Below are 19,482 nucleotides of genomic sequence, written 5' to 3' on the forward strand. Positions count from 1 at the left end.
ACATAAATTAAAAACATTTTTCTGCTCTTGCCTTTGTGGTAATGAAGTCCCTAGGCATCTAACGGCCTTTTCCTCCCTGGCCCTCAATTTTTTTTATATATATATATATATGTATATAATGACAATGCAAAAGATCAGGCAATTTAATTAGTTAATGTTTATAAAGCTCTTTCAAGATGAAAAGAGCTCTGTAAGTGGCATGCATTATTAATTGATATTAATATTTGTTCAGAAATCGAAAGTTGAAATAGGTGACATCATTAGTGTGCCTAAATGAGCTTTTTTCTTAGTTTAATATATTTGCTATTTGGCTTTTCAAAATTTCTTACTGTTTTGGTTTACAGGTTCTTTGAAAGTTTCAGCTTTGTCAGATGGCAGTGAGTAAATGAATATGTTATTATTAATGTAACACGGGCAGTCAGAAGATACCATGTCTGAACACTGTGTCTAACTTAGATTGAGCTTAGTAGTGTTTCCAGTAGGGCAATATGGAAACGAAAAGGTAGAAATTCAGGTGAAGCAGCAGCATGCCTCTAGCCATACCCAATTCAGAAACTTGCAGGGGAATGTGGACTAGAAAGTCCATTCCTCGAAGTAGATGTCTCTGTTGTTTCCAGAGCTAAATTAATGAATTGGATGAAGTTTGTGGGAAACTTTATAAAAGAATTCAGAGTTAGGAATGGTTCCCAAAAAGGACTTATATCTGTCACAAACATTTGTTGCCTTGAATAATGACCTTTGGGATTGCATCTTCCTTTCTCATTCGTCTTATCATTGAGTTTATGCATTGTAGTTTCTCCTGTGTAATGCATTAAGGATTACAAATGGAAAAAACTTAATTTCTGGGAGCTGAGTCCCAAATTCCTTTGGTGACTTCCATTTCATACCCACCTGATCCACCTCCTTGGCATTGATTTCAAAAATTACCAGGACTTCACAAGTACCCAGTGGTATGTGACACATTGGCCAATTCCGTCTGGAATCGGCGTAATGTGATTTCTGGACTTGCAATAGACGAGTGCTGCGCATACTTTATGGCCTTCAGATATTTGCAGGACATCAAATGTTAACGGCCATCCTGGGGATTTGGCAGCAGCACATTAACACGGAAATTTCTCAAACCGCATAAAAGCGTGTGGTCATCGCCATATCCCTGACAACCATTGCTCAGTAGTAAACCTAGTTAATGCAAGTATGTAGGCTGATTGGATGAAATTGGGAGCACTATTATTTTCTTGCTGTGTCTGCATGTTAACTGTTTTGTTAACCTTTTGAAGGCTAAATGACCCATATGTGGGTTTGCTGCTAGAAAATAACCATTTATCACCAAGGAGCAGTGGCAAGACAATTGGGTGTATGAACAAGAGGGAAAGAGGTGAGCGTCCACCTCTTTAGAAGAAAGTAGATGGCATTGGGCAGTATCTGCTTTGAACTGTGTGACGTACAATAGCTAAGAGAGCCTCACTGCAGCCTGAGAAACAGGGACACAAGGATTTTAGCATTCTGTCAGCAACCAGTGAGACATCGTGTCCCGAGTGACAGTCATGAGGGACATGATCAAAGATGTCTTGAGTTCCCTCTTGGAGGACTCAGGGCTCTTTTCTTGTTTTTAAGAGTTTTTTTTCTAATATATATAAAACTCAAATGCCAGTGGAGGACCTGCTTTTTCTCCTATGCATACTGGCATAGATTAATTTATGAATATTTTAGGTGGGAGAATTGTGCTCCCACCCATGGGCATGTTTTACTTATGTTTTGAATAACTTGATGATGCATTTTAAGGATAAAGATTTTTATTTTCCTATATGAGGTTTGGTTGTGTTCTTACTGCTCTTTTGTTTCATGATTGAAACACAGATGAGTGAGAGGACTTTATTGTTGGATTTGGGACTAAGCTTAAGCTCAAATTATGAGTTTAGTGGAGTCACTTGCTATGAATGCTGTTTAAAAATTCCCTTACAGTTGAAGAAAGATATACTTTCTGAAGTGAAGGAGCAAATGCGAATGCCTGGTCTAGAAGCCTGAAAAAAATAATAGACGCATTATTAGAGAAAATGATTGTTATGTGCTGAACAGCGGACATCAGGACATCAGGGCAAAAGGAGGCCCTAAGGAAGCGGCTTTGACAGGATACAAGGCAGGGAGAAGAGCTGCCAAGCCAGCGCTCTTCAGGGATGCACAAACTTCGTCCAGAGTTCATACACACCGGTCTCTCCAGCTGCGATTCCTACCTCACCAGTGCAAACTGAGAATTGCACCATGCACGCACTGAAAGGTAACAGGAACGATTTTGAAAAGCCCTTCAATTTTAAGCAGAGGTTTCAATGGGAGCTGTGGGTGTCTGTGGCTACCTGGCAAAACTTAAGAATCCAAATCAGTTCGTTGCTCAGGGTTCTTGCGTGGAGCTTCTTGGATTCCCTGCGTTCCCCCGGGCAAGCAGAATGCTCGAGCTGGGTTGTGCTGTGCAAATGGAAAGGAGTGAGTAATAAAGAATGGCATTCTGCTCTCCCACACAAATAACAGTTCCTGAAGCGCTGGAGACAGAAAAGCCTCCCCAAACAGGGATCTACATTCAGGATGAGAGCGAGAGGCACCACTGCCATTCCAACCCTCCCATTTTGCATTTCCGATGCGAACTCAGTAGACGTGTAGTTCATTACCACGGGTAGTTTCATCCACCTTTAATTGCTTCATGGCCCATCTTCTCTGCTCCTGTTCTCAGTGACTAAAGTTTGGTATTTTTCCTATTCTTTACAGACTTACTCCTACCTTCGCTCCTGTGGTGTCTCACCCACCTTTCTTTACAGAGACAAAAGGTTTTTTGAATTAATATAGTTTAACAAGCAGGAAAAGAAATTCAAATGTGTAGATTATAATGCTAGTTTTGTGTTCAGTATTTTATTGTACATTTGTAAGAACTAGAGTATTATGAATCCTTTGCATTGCCTCTGAATATTCACTGGGCAAATAACCACATGGACTCCAGCTGTTTACTTTTCACTTTCGTGTTTGTTTTCCAGCTATTCAAGCAAACATGTTTACTAGTGGGAATCCATGAGAAATCCAGCAGGTTTTTGAAGATTTTTAGGTTCCACATTAGGGAGCTGAGCATAGGAGTTATACTTACCCTGCCTATAAACAGAAACTGATATAATACACTCAGAATTGACCACTATAATTGAAAATTGGAATCTAAAAGATTCACAATAAACTACTTCTAACTCTTCACAGGTTAAACAAATATCAGCAGAAAATATTTGTTACATAATTGTTGTAGAATAAATACTTTGGTGAGGTGTGTAGGCCATGTGTGGGCGGTTTCAATAAAAGAGACTAATTAATCAAATAACTTATTTGCTACCAAGTTGCTGCCTATCCATGACAGATTCAAATTTGCTGCTGCTCTTCTCATAAGAAACATGTGCCACTGCTCGGAAGAGTTTGCATGTAACTGCAGGCCTTGGTAAGGTTTTAACAGGACTTGACTTAGGTCGGAGTTTCAAATATAGTGTTCTTATCATTCATCTCTAATTCCATCTACCATGGAACACCAGGGAGACAAGACTAATGAGTGAGCCATTTAAATGGTGTTACACTATTTGTCACATCTCGCCTATCCTGTGGTTCACTTCTGCTCCATTACAAAAATGATGGGGAAGACCTGCTCCTAACGATGGTATCCTTTTCATGACTAAATTTTGCCTAATCATTTTTCAGCCATGTTGATATTTGTAGGACCGTGCACAAGTGCACCATAGCCTACTTACAATGTCTATTTAAACCCTTGGTTACACAGCAGAATGGTTTCTTCACCGTAATGTCTTTCTGTGCTGTGAGTTGCCTTGGCTGGTTGGAGACCCCCAGGGAGAATGTCATTGCAGGGTAGGGGGGAAACTCACCCCATACTGAATGTTCTTAGTGCCCCTTTCTGCCTGCGCTATGGGATGTGTTAGGGCTGAAATGAGCTGCAGAGATCAGAATTATTCCGTTTCAGTTTCTGAGTGGATATTTTCTGACAGCGCGATGGACAGCAGGGAGGCACAGTTTTGCATGTAGATTGCAGTCAAAGATACGTTTGCTCTAGGCCAATCTATCTGCTTGGGGAAAAGAAGTTAACCTATGGACAACACCATGCTGTTCTAACTAATTCCGGTACCTCAGCTAGCTTATTTAGAGCTAGAACAGATACCAATGCACTACCCTGCAGGCTGCAATATCGATGTATGCTAGAGTGTGTGGCCTTGGGATCATTTTGGCTGAAGCATACTTCACTTCTTAATATTTCTGGGAAATCAGGCTTCTAGGCCACAGCAAACGTACAGGGGAATGTGAGACTGGGAGTAAGACTGGATGCTTCAAAGGAGAGGATAGAGACCCCCCCCTGCCCATTTCCACTCAGTCCTGCGTGGGCCTCGGGGCAGTGGGGTGGGTGGGAGGCTGCTGCCCAGCCCTGTGAGTCTCTGCGGCATGAAGGAGCGGGAAACAGGGCAGCTGGGTCCCATGGAGTGGGACAAAGGCAGAAATGCTCCTCTCCTGGGGACTGGTTGCTGTGGACTGCATCCCCTCATCTCGCACCAGCAAGTGGGGAAGGGGGCGCAAAGTGTCGTGCTGGAGGGTGGCCGTCTCACTATGTTGTAGAATCGCAGAAACACAGAATGGTTCAGGTTGGAAGGGACCTTAAAGATCATCTTGTTCCAACCCCCTGCCCTGGGCAGGGACACCTCCCACCAGCCCAGGCTGCTCCCAGCCCCGTCCAGCCTGGCCTTGAACCCCTCCAGGGATGGGGCAGCCACAGCTTCTCTGGGCAACCTGGGCCAGGGGCTCACCACCCTCAGAGTCAAAAATTTCTTCCTAATATCTAATCTAAATCTCCCCTCTTTCAATTTAAAACCGTTACCCCTCGTCCTATCGCTCCACTCCCTGATAAAGAGTCCCTCTCCATCTCTCCTATAGGCACCCTTTAGGTACTGGGAGGCCGCTATAAGGTCTCCTCGGAGCCTTCTCTTCTCCAGGGTGAACACCTCCAGCTCTCTCAGCCTGTCCCCATAGCAGAGGTGCTCCAGCCCTCTGAGCATCTTTGTGGCCCTCCTCTGGACCCGTTCCAACAGGTCCATGTCTTTCTGTGTTGAACACCTCCAGGGATGGGGCATCCACAACATCTCTGTGCAACCTGTTCCAGTGTCTCACCACCCTCATAGTGAAAAATTTATTCCCAATATCTAATCTAAATCTACCTTCTTCCAGTTTGAAGCTATTACCCTTCATCCTACCACTACATGGCCTTGTAAAAATCCCCCCTCAAGCTTTCTTGTAGGCCCCCTTCAGATACTGGAAGACCACTATAAGGTATCCCTTATAATGTCTTCCCTGTCCTTTCTGGGAATGTGAGAAGAAAATGTCAGTCTTATCAAACTGAAGTTTAAGCAAGCCATTAGTTTCCCTTGCCTCTGGGAATACAGAGCCAAAGAAAGAGACAAGGATAAACAGAGGAAGGTATGTTAAGGGTTGGAGAAAAACCAAGCCACTGTGGTATTTATATCTTGCTGCGGTGATTTGACATCGAACCACAGAAACAGATTTCTTTACTTCTTCCCTGTCCGAGGCAAGACTTGCCTTGTACTTTCATTATGGATAAATTCACCATGTGGATTTCCTTTCCCAGGCAGTTTAAGAACCACCACAGTTATCTTACAGCAGACCAGTGGATATTGTTTCCAAAAAATGTGTTATATAGCTCACCTGGGTCAAAACTGTTCTTTCTATTGCTCATGACATGAAAAAATACATTAGTACATATCTAGCTTAATGCTTGAGAGGTCAGTTGATTCTGTAAGCTGACCTGGTAGTTCCACGTGTGCTTAAATCAAAACTATAATCGTTGGCGTTACCGTCATGTTAGCTTTTGAAATTGAAGTGATCTATTTATAATCTTCGCGTTACCATTTGCTGTCTCTTTCTAGCTTGATGATTTAATTTTTATATATTATTTGGTTTTATTATTTTGTATTTCTTATTTATTCATTAATTTCTACATCTAGTGCAACTCTAGCTGGGAGCTATTGTCAGGTATATGGCTTTTTCTGGGAACGATCAAGCCTGGCCTCTGGGAATTGTTGTTAATGCATCCACAGGAGACAGTTTATGACAAGAGTAGTCCAGGATGAAGTTTCTCGTGCCTCACAAGGTGGTAGGCATGGAAGCTACATGTTCCCTTGCCTCACAGAGAAGTGGCAGGGTAGTTACACTGAATGGCGTCCGAAGGCTACTTGGGATGGGGGTTACAGTGCCTGGAGTGATACCGTCCCCTCTTTCAGCTGCATTGTTGTTTGTTGAGCCCAGCCTTGTAAATCCTAACATATCGAGACCATTGGCTGCCATATCACAGTAGCCAGTATGTTCTTGTAATGTCCAGCCCCATCCTGCCTAGAGACATTGATAAATTCAGCCAGTCACAAAGATATTGTAAAGGCACCTTTTCACTTCCCTTCCCTCTTATATTGGGCACAATCTCTGAAAACCTGCGAAACAAGGTGCCTGAAAGCAGGGGGCCTGTATGAGGAGCTCACCGAAACAGTGCATTTACAAACACTTGGTGTTCTCAGCTACCACCAGCATATATGATTTCACTGGTAAGTAGCTCCCAGGCAATACCATTGAGTACTTTGAAGTCATAACTGAAAATTTAGAGCTTAGGGCTAGTTGTGTGACCCAGGAAAATGATTTTATTCCTTGTTTTGATTCCTGTTTTCTTTTTTAAGCACTGGAAGACACTGGGCTGTCATACTGCACATCTACTGAAGTTTCCAGATACTTGCCATGAGCAGTACTAAGTAGATTACATTGCAGAAATCTGGCCTGAAATCTACTGAAACACATTTAGGTGACATGAGCCAGAGTAATACTGTTAAACAGCATTGAAAAACTGCTGTGCATACATTAATTTCAGACAATACGCACATTATCTTAAAAGACTCGCAGTTCCAGAAAAAAAAGATTACATGAAAGATTATTCAGCACTAAGATGAATGATGATGCTTTTTCTGCTTTTGAAATGCAATAAAAAGTAGATGGGACAAAGCACACAGCTAGCGTTGGAAGGGTATGTTCATATCCTAAATTAGTATAGGTCCCAGGTGGGACATCTACATAACGACCAGTCCCTAGACTTTCAGTTGGATGTTGTTTTACTAAAGGGATTTGAACACTTCTGCCTTCCGGGAGATAAGAGATGCCTGCAGCTGTTGGAGAAGACGAGTCTGAATACCCTTTGTGAAAATGACTTTTTTCACCTAGCAGCCATTGGGTTCCTGAATTTACTGGTGACTATTTCAGCCTTTTCCGATGCATGGAGAGTCTTTTCTGTCTTGGCTTTTAAAGAGAGAATGACAGGCTGAAAATGTTCCCAAATGACTATCCTTGCATATGGTCTCTGGTCACTGCTTAGGTTTAAATTTAGCGTTTAACATCCCTCTAGTCAAGCCTGATGCAGGGGTGCCCATTAACATTCCTGCCTTTCAAGACTGCGTCCTTCATGGCTCTCCACTCTTTGTTAGCCAGCTGCTGAGTTCTGTGCTCTGGCAGTTCATCACAGCGTTGGTTATCAGGTTTCAGGCTTTCCCATACACAGTTTCATTTCTTTTCTGGTCTTTTCTTTTCACCTTCTGTATCTATAAATCTTGGCTATTTCCTCTCAAGGTTAGGCTATTTCAGGCTATGGACTGAATATCAAGAGGTGACTCAGCTTTTGTGTTAGTGGTGGAAAGGAGTTCCTGAAATCCTCCATCCATTCTTGTAACTATCTGGGAGGAAAGCAAGGGGATGAATCACATTTCCAGGGAGCATGGGTAGAGATGGGATGCGGTTTTGATTAACCTTCCCTGCACACTTAAGGAGCCTTTTTCCTTTGGAGTCATACACCAAATGGGTGGATTTATATGCAAAGTAGAATGGTCTATTTGTATGGGGGGCGGGGGGGGTGGGGGTTTAGTTGATTGAACTTTTATTTTATTAACTAAAAACATTATTTGGATTGCAGTCTGTGGACTTAATGATACAGTTGTGTGTGACTTGTGCCATATCAATAAATACAGCAATAAAGCAGTGCTTCCTGGTGTGGTTCCATCAGTCGTATTAAGCCTAATTCCACTGCTTAATTTGGGCACACTCTCAGTAAAATTTTAGGCAACTACCTGAAAGCAGAGGGAACGATAATTCTGCCTACCATAGCTAAATATCTGACAAGAACAAGGTAGGCCTCTCAGGACATGCAAAGGACAACCTACCTGGCTCAGGCACTTGTCACTCTCTGTAGGGAGAGGGAACTCAGGAGACTTCAGAGACCTTTATGATCTGCTTAACTTAGGTCTCTGCCTTTTCCATTGTGAGTAACAGGGAACCAAGAGGAAAAGTCTGTCAGCACTCAGCATCTCGACATCTAGCCCTCCTCTGAAAATGACGGTGAGTGACCTCAGTGGTCCCAAGTAAGTGAGCCAAACACAAGGATCTCAGGTGAAAAGAGGGCATTGTTTTTGCTGCTGCTTCACTCCTGTGATGCTAGTGGTAGTCCTGACTTCATCTAGATGTTATGCTTCTTCGAGATGATTAGACGGAGGCCAAGGAAGGATTTAGTCAGGGTTTGAGTGTGTGTCTCCCCAAAGGTGAGTTGCAATAGGGTTTTAGGTTGGGCGTTACCAATTTATCAGAATACATGCTTCGAGTATGTGTTAATTTAAAGATGAAGACAACTCCCAGTCTAAATCAGGAGATACAAATTAATTTGGGCATCTAAAGGCTTTAGCAGCTCTGGAGCACCTGCAGAACTAGCAGACTAGGTGGCTCTTTGAGGCTTTAGATGGGTTTTAGATGTCAGGCTGTGTCACATGAGTTGGGATTAGGTAAATTTGATTTAATATTGCTTTTATTGTGGTTGTTTTGGTAGCATCTGATAATCCTACATATAATATTCATATATAAGAACCTGAGACCTTGTAGGTTAAACATCTTGCCCTTTATCACACTGCTGTGTGCCTATGGCAAAGTAGGGAGCTAAACTAAGTCTTAAAAGCCACAAGTTATAGCCCAAAACAGTGAACTCCTGATGTGCAAAAGGCAGTGGGCACCTACTGCTCCACGAGGACTTTTCATATGCGGTTTCTCTTTTTCTTGGAATTAGAGAATATTCCTTTACTAGTTTTCTCTGTGTCCTATTTCTGCAGCTGGACCTTCTGACATGTTTCCTACATAGCTCTGAATTCTGTTTCAAGCATAAAACTTTCAGAGGCTTCTTCAGAAAATTTGGCTAGAGGGCATAAACTTCTTTCCCCTCTCATACCCTCACTTTGAACTTGTTTTGTGTGGAGATTGTAGGAGCAGAGCAGTGAAAGATTGTTCTTATAGGCGAGATGAAGACATCTGCTGCTCTGGGTGCTGCATAGCTACCTTTGGCACAGCGACCTTTGGCGACTATGGCTCAGTGGAATGTAAACCCACGTACCAGTAAAACATTAACACAATAATTTAGAGGTTATTTGAACGGAGATATGAGTGTGCTGATGGTGCATTCTAGTGGAAAGCTGAGACAAATATTAATAAATGACATCTAATTGATTTTGGTATTTTACTAAGAATATAGCAGTGCTAAATACTTGATCAATTTTTATTTCTTTTTCCTGGAAATATGGGGTGCGAACCCAGGGGTGTCTTCAATATGTGCTGGGAGGGTTGTGAGAAAGATAAAGTTCCATTCTTGAAATAAAGCATGCTGCTTGATAGAGGAAGGTACAAATAAATACATTCACATAGGGAAAAATACTTTGGGAAATGCTGTAGGTGGTAAAGCACAAAGCTGCACACCGTAGGTGGTAGAGCACAAAGATTCAATGAGCATGGAGATGTGTTTGCTCAGATTACGGAAATCAAATATTTCAAATCAGTCTCTAAAAATGACTTGAAAATATTAACCGCTATTACTTATATTTGTCATCCAAAGCTTTGCAGACTGAAGCGTGTCCTTACTGAAAGGTAAGATGCAGTTGCAGTGCAGTTGCAGAGCAGCAGGGACTGGGAGATGTGATAAGAACATTGACATTTTGAGAGTGATTACTGGGAATGATACCACAAACACCATTTTGCAGATGAGTAAACTGAGGGGTAACCCTGTTTACCATTCCTGGTAAGCTGAAAGAGAGGACCTGAGCGCCCTGACTCTCAATCCAGGCTTTGTCTGCTACCAGTTTGTCTTCTAGTATAGAGAAATAACATTCTGTTTTACATTATTTGCTATGCAATAATGAAATAATGAATAAACAGGTCTCCCTTGTAGTAGCAGAAGCTGGGAAATGAAAAGTAAATTGTGATCTGTTTTGTTCTCAAATGTTTCCCCGTTCTATTAGTGCAAAAAATTTTTACCTATTCAAGCTGCATAGGGCAATATATAGGCAGAAGGTACTTTATGCACGAACTTCAATTTTCATTCTGATTTGAACAATTAGCATTGAATTCTATGTTAATTATCTAAAAAAACCCATTCAGAGATGATGGTAGATATATGAGATCCATGATAATAGGAACATGTTGCCATAGACACAACTGTTCAATATGACACTGGGACACTGCCGCTTAAAGAAACCCACTGAAGTTGTATTTCACAATGCCCTGAAATTATGCAGTTGTGAAAAATTAATTATAATCCTTTCACTGAAGTGGTGGTACTGTAATGTTGATTCTAAAATATTCAACAAGCTATTTCAGTGCAGAGGGCTGTCAAATGACAGAGAAAACTAATGTATCAGAAGTACTGAGAAATTTTTAAAAGTTTTAATTATAGCAGGTGGCCAACATTTCTGAGCAATGCAAAGCTTAATTTTGAGTTTTAACAGCTTCAGTTATAGCTTCAGAATTTCTGCATCTCTTGCAAAAATCCATCTTTTAAATTGGCATGAAATTCCACTATTTATAGAAAACATAGGGCAAGAAGCAGAGAACAACGCAAAGCCAAAGTATGAAATGACAACTTTCTGTTACAGGCAGTAACAACTGGGGAGTTTCAAGCTTTTCCAGATTGTTCCAGTCTTGTGCATTTGTTTGTGTGGATTAGCAAAGAGACACATCTGGATCTGGGCCAGAAGGCCTGGGCTATCATCTAGCCTGACTTCCTGGACAGAACTCCACCGAAATCGGCAGGCAGCAATCATCTGCCCATTTAGAGTATTTTGTGGTTTGGCTCGTTTTTCAAGAGTGTTGTCTACAGCAGCAGCATCCAATAATAAGCAGATTTCTCAACAAGTATTCAGACAGATAGATTCTTATCATTACAGAGGATAAACACACCCTCTGTCAGCCATGAAATTTAATTATCATTACCTTATTACATCACAGGTTTTGTGAAGGACCAAGAGTCATCAAAGGTGGGGAGATGAGCTACATTGCTGTGTTGATGATTCGGTGAAGGATGGAAAAAAGCCCTTCCTATCGTGTATGTTTCTTTTGTTTATTTATTTCACTTATTTTTCTCTCTTCAGAGTCAGATTAAAAAAAAAATAATAATCAACAACTGTATTGCATCTCTCCAGCTCACAAAAGACTAACCCCAACCCATTCTTCTATTTTCTAGACATGAGTCACCTCTCACAACAGATCCTCCTATCCTCCTCTCTTGTGATAAGAGAAGAATCTTTTTATAGTCCAGTTTGACTTGTCTTGCTGCGTCAGTAGCAAACAACTCTTAGTGGCCTTTCCTCAATTCTGATTGATAGACATAAGCTGGAATATCTCCTGCCCACCTGCCCTTCAAATGTATCTCCACTGGAGACCGACACAATATTTCCATCATCTAGATCAGGACCAAACTGAGCAATCACTACTAGTTTTTATACTTACCATCATTTTTGCAGTGTTTATGGGAGTAAACTCCATGTAGGAACATAATCAGGAAACCACACTTGGATCAAAGGTACCCAAGAACTGTGAGCTCACATGGAATTGTCCAGATGACAGTGTTCTTGTGTTCGGAATACCGTCTGATAATTGCATAATGAATGCATGCATTTACACTATAGCCAATGTGCCAGTCATTTGACTGGACAAATATTCAGAAACCACTCTTAAAGCATATGTCAATACGTGGATTCCACTTTGAATGTGGTGATGAGCAGGGGATAGAAAGAGACACTCTCAGACTGTATTATTCTGCTTTTGCAGAACAACTAAAGTAGAGCTGATAATCTGCCAAAAGGATAGCAGGGAGCCCCAACTCTTTATAACTGAGGTTTACGTACAAACTCACTATCATGGTGTGTGCATTAACATTTATTGTACACCTTAAAGAACATAATAAAATCCTTTGAAATGAATAAAATGGTTTTTTTAGTATTGGCTTTAGTAAAGGTAGATTTTTCACTGAGTGTATATCATATTTTACTCTGATTTTATATATTCTTTGGGCCAGATTCTCGTATTTTGTAGGACTGTAGATCTTTATGACCCTGTTGGAATTAAAAGGTTACTTGTATTATGATTGACAGTAGTCTCTGCCTTTGTTTTCCTAAGAGATTTGGTGTTGTTTTTGGTTAATGTGTGAAATAGGGCATGCTATAACTTCTTTGGGTCAAGGGGAGTGCTATTTCTAAAACTATTTAAATAAAGGATTAAGAGAACAGAAAATTTTCCTCTCAGATAAATACGGCTCTAGTCAATTGATATTCTGCTGTCAGCATGCATGTCTCATTCAGTCTTGTCCTCCATGCAAAAGAGATATTGACCCTATGTACTACACTGAGAATAATTTTGCATATAGATGTAATAACAAAATGTTTATAGACAGCCCCACAGCCAGAGAGATTGCCAGGCATTTTTAGTTTTTATAAACGGTTACGGAGAAAGCAGTGCTAAAGTCAGTTAGCTTGTGAAATATCATCAGATTATAGCAGTAATTTGCATTTTATAAGATATTTCAACTGAAGACATTCTCTGAATTTATCTGATCTTCACTGCATGTGACTCAAGGGAATATTGAAGTGAGAAGAGGACATCTGTCGAAGAAATGTGCAAGGCATGGTATTTCAAAAGGAAACCTCTAACTGCGTGAAAATAATAGAATTGGTTAAATAATATGAGTGAAAAAATGTTCTTTAACTGCTGGGAAATAATAGAATAGCTTAGATACTATCAGTGTAAAAAATTTCTATTCAGATGTAGCTTGTTGAAAATATTTGGAGGTTGAGATAAAATTTTCAGTGATAAAAAGTTGAAGTGAGTCATTTCAACTCTCCAGACTAATTTTGATAATATTGAAATCCTCTCTTTGGGGCTGTCATTTACATTTGCTTTATAATATTAAATTAGTATTGCATGTTGAGATTCTATATTTTATTGTTCATATAGTCGCCATTTTTTCTTTGTGGAAAGAAAACATCCCAATGGGTTAAAATGAAAAACCTTTTTAGGACATTTTCAAATTTTGGCTTTGTGTGCCAAATTCTCCACAGTTCAAGTCACTGAAAAGAGTCTGCTGTCCAGAAAGAAGGAATCATGCTTTGTGCACAACATTTGAGATATTTCCTTGAACTTAGAACAGCAAAACGGTGACAACAGCGGTTCAGTCAGTACGCGTCGGGCATCAATACACAGTGCAAAATTTAAAAATTATCTTTTATTTCACGCTCCCATTAATTGCAGATCCTAAAGAGATGCGGTCTAACTGCTGCGGTAGGCAATTTTCAGGAACACTAGGTGAAATTCTCAAAAGCAACAGTAGATTCAAAACTGTGTTGTCTGATTAGCTGGGCATGACTTAGAGGATGTAGAATTTCTTTTGTTTTACTTTTGTTTTAGGAATCCTGTTTGAAAGAAGGTATCATTCACCTTATTTTAGTAATTTAGAAATAATATTTCAATTGGTGTGTGGGAAGCATAGAGGGATGGTGCAGAAAGTGGGGAGGAAACGAGTGCAAGCAGTGCTCGTCTCATTGTAGTAATACGTATATGAAAATTAACCTCTTAATGGTTCTAAGGAGTTTATTGCTATATACATATTTACATGTATGTATATATGTATGCATATATATGTGTGTGTGTATACATTTCCCCAGTTTCAGTGGTTCCTCAGTTTTAAAACTCATTCTGAGTACCTAGTGGAGATGAGTAAAATTGCACCACGCTTGCTGTAAGACATCAGCAACAGCAGCGTGGTATCAGTTTGTAAGTGGCAGAAGGTCCCGAAAGATAAAAACCTTTTCTCAAGTCAGTCAGTTTCCTGGATGCCCTTCTTCAACAGGGCAATTAATAACAACCATCAATGAGACAGCATACAGAAAGGATAAGGGAAAGACGTAAGTAACAGTGCTGTTTCTGAGAAAAATACACACCCTGGGAATTTTCTGCAATTAATTTGTATTTTAAAAATAGGAAAAAGCTCTAGAGGTGCTAGTGGAAGGGCAATCATAGAATGGCTTATGTTGGAAAAGACCTTTAAAGATCTTCTAGTCCAGCCTTCCTGCCTTAGACAGGGACATCTTCCACTAGATGAGGTTGCTCAAAGCTCTATCCAACCTGACCTTGAACATGTCCAATGATGGGGCATCCACAGCTTCTCTGGGCAACCTGTTCCAGTGTCTCACTATCCTCATTGAAAAACATTTCTTTCTTATGTCCATTCCAAATCTACCCTCTTTCAGTTTAAAGCCGTAGCCCCTTGTCCTATCACTACAGACCCTGGTAAAAACTCTCTCTCCTTATTTCTTATGATCCCCCTTTAAGTATTGAAAGGCCACAATAATATGTCCCTGGAGCCTTCTCTTCTCCAGGCTCAACAACCCCAACTCTCTCTGCCTTTCTTCATAGGAGAGGTGCTCCAGACCTCTGATCATCTTTGTGGTCCTCCGCTGGACCGGCTCTAAGAGGTCCACGTCTGGTTTGTGCCAGGGGCCCCAAGAGCTGGACGCAGTACTCCAGATGAGGGATCACCAGAGTGGAGTAGGGGGGCAGACTCACTTCCCTTGCCCTGCTGGCCATGCTGCTTTTGATGCATCCCAGGATACAATTGTCTTTCTGGTCTGCAAGTGCACATTTGTGCCTCATGTCCAATTTTTTATCCACCAGTATCCCCAAGTCCTTCTCTGCAGGGTTTCTCTCAATCCATTCATCCCCGAGACTGTATTGCCCTAATCCAGGTGCAGGGTCTTGCACTTGGTGTTGAACTTCATGAGATTCACATTGGCCCAATCCTCAAACCTGTCAAGGTCACTTTGCATGGCAACCCTTCCTTTTAGCCTCCCAACTGCACAACTCAGCTTGCACCACTCTGTGAACTTTCTGAGGGTGCACTCAATCCCGCTGTCTATGTTATTAGTAAAGATACTGAACAGTACTGGTTCCAGTATGGACCCCTTAGGGAAACCACTTGATACTGATCTCCACTTGGACACTGAGCCATTGACTGCAACTCTTTGTATGCGGCCATCCAGCCAGTTCCTTATCCATTGACTAGCCCATCCATCAAATCCGTATTTCTCCAATTTAGAGACAAAGGTGTTGCGTGGGACCATGTCAAAGGCCTGACAGAAGTGAAGGTAGATGACATCAGTTGCTCTTCCCTTATTCAGCAACACAGTCACTCCATCACTTCATTGTAGAAAGCCAGCAGATTATTTAGGGATGATTTGCCTGTTGTGAGACCATGTTAGCTGTCTCTAAACACCTCCTTATCATTCATATGCCTTGATATAGTTTCCAGGAGGATCTGTTCCATGATTTTACCAGGCACAGAGGTGGGGCTGACTAGTTGGTAGTTTCCACAGTCCTGCTTTTTACTCTTTTAAAAAATGAGTGTGATATTTCCCTTTTTCCAGACTTTGCCTGACTGCCATGACTTTCAAATATAACGGAGAATGACTTATCAAATACATCTGCCAGTTCTCTCAAAACTGTGGGATGCATCTCATCGATTCCCTTGGACTTGTATATGTACAGCTGAAAATAATACAGCTGAAATACAGCCGAAAATATTTTAACTTGATGGCTAAAAGAGGAGCTGAAGTACGGAATGAAATCATTGGTAAAACTCTACAGGAAAAGTCTCAATAAGTTGTGGGAGGTTTTGCTGACTTTATTATTCCTACTAGGATAAATTTTTAAAGTTTTAGTCCGGGGATTATTTTTATGATTAGGATACAACTAGAGGAAAAAGTATCTGGGTTGGCCAGGTGTCTTCAAATGTTGGGAGCTACAGGTCCCAGAAGAGATACAGATATAGCATGCATCACCGACTCTCACAGAGATGGGTTGCTGACAAGGATTTTTGTAACATTGTGTGTATAGTTATACATAAGTAATATGGATGCCCGATTTGAGCACACTTTTCTTAGATTCTATAGACAAATTACCAAATTCTATTTTGAAACCTCTGGTTACAAGGGGATCACGTGTTTATATCTGTAGGAGTACATTATTTTAGTTAATTTGTCTGTATTTCAAAGAGAATACTCCCCTCTAAGAGATTTTTTTCCTCCTTCATTTTGTAATATATCTATTTTGAATAGTCTTCTCTTTTTTAAAGTAAGAAAATAGATTTATTACATTATTAGAATAATTAGATTATCTATTTATTCTTTGTTGAGACAAATAATTTACTTTTGACTCATAAGGCTTCTAGAAGTATCTTGACTATTGATTTGAAATCATTAAAACAGAAAATATACCAGTTCCCTTGTAAATTGTTTCACTCGTTAATTATCCTTTGTTTTCAAATGTTCTGCAGGTTTGAAATAACTTTTCAAGGACTGGTTAAATTTAAATATATTTTCAAAACAAGGTATTTGTCTCCTTGATCGCATTTCTAGCTGCGGTTTGTTAACATGCTTAGCTAATAACTGCTATCAATTGAATGAAGAGGAATAGTTAGAGAATGGCTAATGAATATCCATCATTTTACTCTATTGTAAAACCTAACACTTTGCTTGTTTAATGAAAATACTGGCTACAGCAAAAAGAATCCTAAACCTATGTTTTCATGAAAACACAGGTTACTTCCACTGCTGCACAGTTTTATATCATATTTCTCAACCTAACAATAGATTCCCTTTAAATAGTTTTCTTGACTGAAATCACAGTACAAAAAATAAAATCCTAGGTGTTTTGACACATACAGGTCTTTATCAAGTGCAATACAAAATTGAGTTGTTCTTATACAAATTTACAATAAGAGCGTTAATTTTAATATTTTTTTTTTCTTTTTCATACAAAAAGACTACAGTAGTTTCCTGGTTGAAAATTGCTGGAGGTTTATTTTTAAGTACTGTAATAAATGCAGTTGAACTTTGGAAGTTCATTCCTTCTTCATTCATGCTGTTACCATGGCAATGTGGATTTTATGCTTAAATGAATTAGCTTAGTTCATAAATTATAGTTCATAAATTATAAAAGTAAAATGTTAATTCATAATTGGGGAGTGATGGCAAATCATGACAAGATAGACATTGTTTTCCCTGTTTCATTTTCCCCAAGTTTTTCAAACAATCATGGTAAATGATTTTTTTGAGGGGAAAACAAGTATAGGCTTTTAATGGTCTATGCTTTTTGAGGTCTAGGCTTTTTACCTTGTCTTGAGCTCTACATCCATCTGGGCTGAGTCACGGGCAGTGTATATCAGAAAGGCCCAACCACCTTGTATCTTAATTTCTATAGGGAACGACAGTGAAGATACTCCCTTTCTTATTTTGCTCTTGGTATTCTGTCTCACAAACATGCACTTTGCATACAAGCATATCTCTGAATACGTTTGAATTTGTGTGTACATATAACCAATACAGAATAAATGGGAATCTCTCTACATGCACTGCTATCAAGGTGACAATCTTACCCAACAAAGGTGAAAGTATAAAAAGGACCATGCACAGATGGCAAGCTTCAGCATACATTTGCTCTTCTGGCACTTCAAAACTATAGAGTTTAGGGCTTCACATCTTTTCTGCTAATTTAGTCATCACTGGAAAATTAAAAAAAAAAAAAAAATCCAAAAAGAGCGGTTTTGTTAAATTAATCTCATTTGGATAAAAGATAGTATCTTCCTATTGATCATCTTCTTGATTGCCACAGAAACATTTCCATAGTGAGAAAAAAGGACTATCTAAAGAAAAAGATTGTATTCCCTTTATGAGAGATTTTGAAGGACATGTTAGACAAACTTTTGCCAAGAGTCTATGTATGGTTAATCTTCCCTGGGCAAGGAAGACAGACTGAATAATCTGCTGGGATTCCAGGTTGCCCTGGCCTTTAGCTTGGCTGTGGATGAAAATACCTTTTCAAAGGTGTTATGACATCATGAGACTGCAGGTCAAGAAGAAAGGCAGCCATCTTCTCATAGTCACAAAATGAAACGCACATTGTGGAGACATGTTAGTCATCAATTTGAGTGAAATTCAGGAAATGCCACTAGGGATCTGCAGAGCTGAAAAAGTCTTCACAGTTTAATCCACAAGCCCGGGTCAATGAAGGCTATAATGGAGTCATGTCTTCTCAATCGGTTGTATAGGATGAGGCATAAAATAAACTCGATCCACAGGTTACAGGTACAGCAGAATTAAAATGGGGCTTGGAGTAACTCAAGATGCTTTGTGAAGCTTAATCTAATTCCTTCTTTCTGGGCCTCTGTTCCTTGTTTTCTGTTGTAGGTTCATGGGGAGCAATGAGGAGGCCTTTCCTCAGAGATTCACAGTCATAGAGAAGTCTCACAGGATCAGGCCATTGTTTACTTACTTTTTTAATCATTATTTGGCCATATAGTTTCTTTAAATTTGCTTATTACAAGTGGTTTTATGGCTTTTTTTGAAATAGTAACAATGGCTTGGTTCATAAAATATGTATTGAGAAGGAATGAGTTCTAAGTAAATTACTTGGTCAAAAGTAAATTAAATGGTCAAAAATCAGACAATTATATTAACACAATTGTGCAGGAAAAAGGAAACAAAGTTTTCCGGAACACTGTGTAACAGTGGAAGTAACCTATGCTTTCATGAAAACACGTGGCTTAAGTTAAATCAGCCCAGGGGAAGGTCTTTGCTGTTTATTGGCCTGGAAGTAAAGAAGAATATCTGACGCTGCAACTTTCGCATCAGAATGCCAGGGTGCCAGAGAAATGTTTACAATACTGGAGATGAGAGTCTGTAAATAATCTATTCAGCCTTTTCCTTTCTCTTCCTGGAAATTTTAAGATTTGCTGAGCTCAAGCTGCTGATTTAGTTCCTCTGTCTGTTACGTTTTACTAGACTTTGCTATAGTGGAAAGCCTCAGCAAGCCTTCTTGCCAATTGCGGCTTTTGTTCCCCGTTCTCCTTTCTGCGGTTGTTTCCCGATGCCCCGTAGACTCAATCCATTCTTTGGGCGTCAACATTTTCCATCTAGAAACTGCAGACCCCACAGCACCCAAGACCTGCAGCGTGCATCAGTGCTTCCTGTAATATCCCACTACCCGGCATGGATATTTTCAGTG

The 19,482-nt window shown here is 40.1% G+C and overlaps 1 protein-coding gene across 26 annotated transcripts in view; it reads left to right on the plus strand.

Moving 5' to 3' along the window:
- The window catches only part of DLG2 (discs large MAGUK scaffold protein 2), a 1,061,709-nt gene that overhangs the window by 257,015 nt on the left and 785,212 nt on the right, over positions 1–19,482 (plus strand). The window lies entirely within an intron of this gene.

Source organism: Larus michahellis, chromosome 1 (assembly GCF_964199755.1).
Source record: "Larus michahellis chromosome 1, bLarMic1.1, whole genome shotgun sequence".
NCBI lineage: Eukaryota > Metazoa > Chordata > Aves > Charadriiformes > Laridae > Larus > Larus michahellis.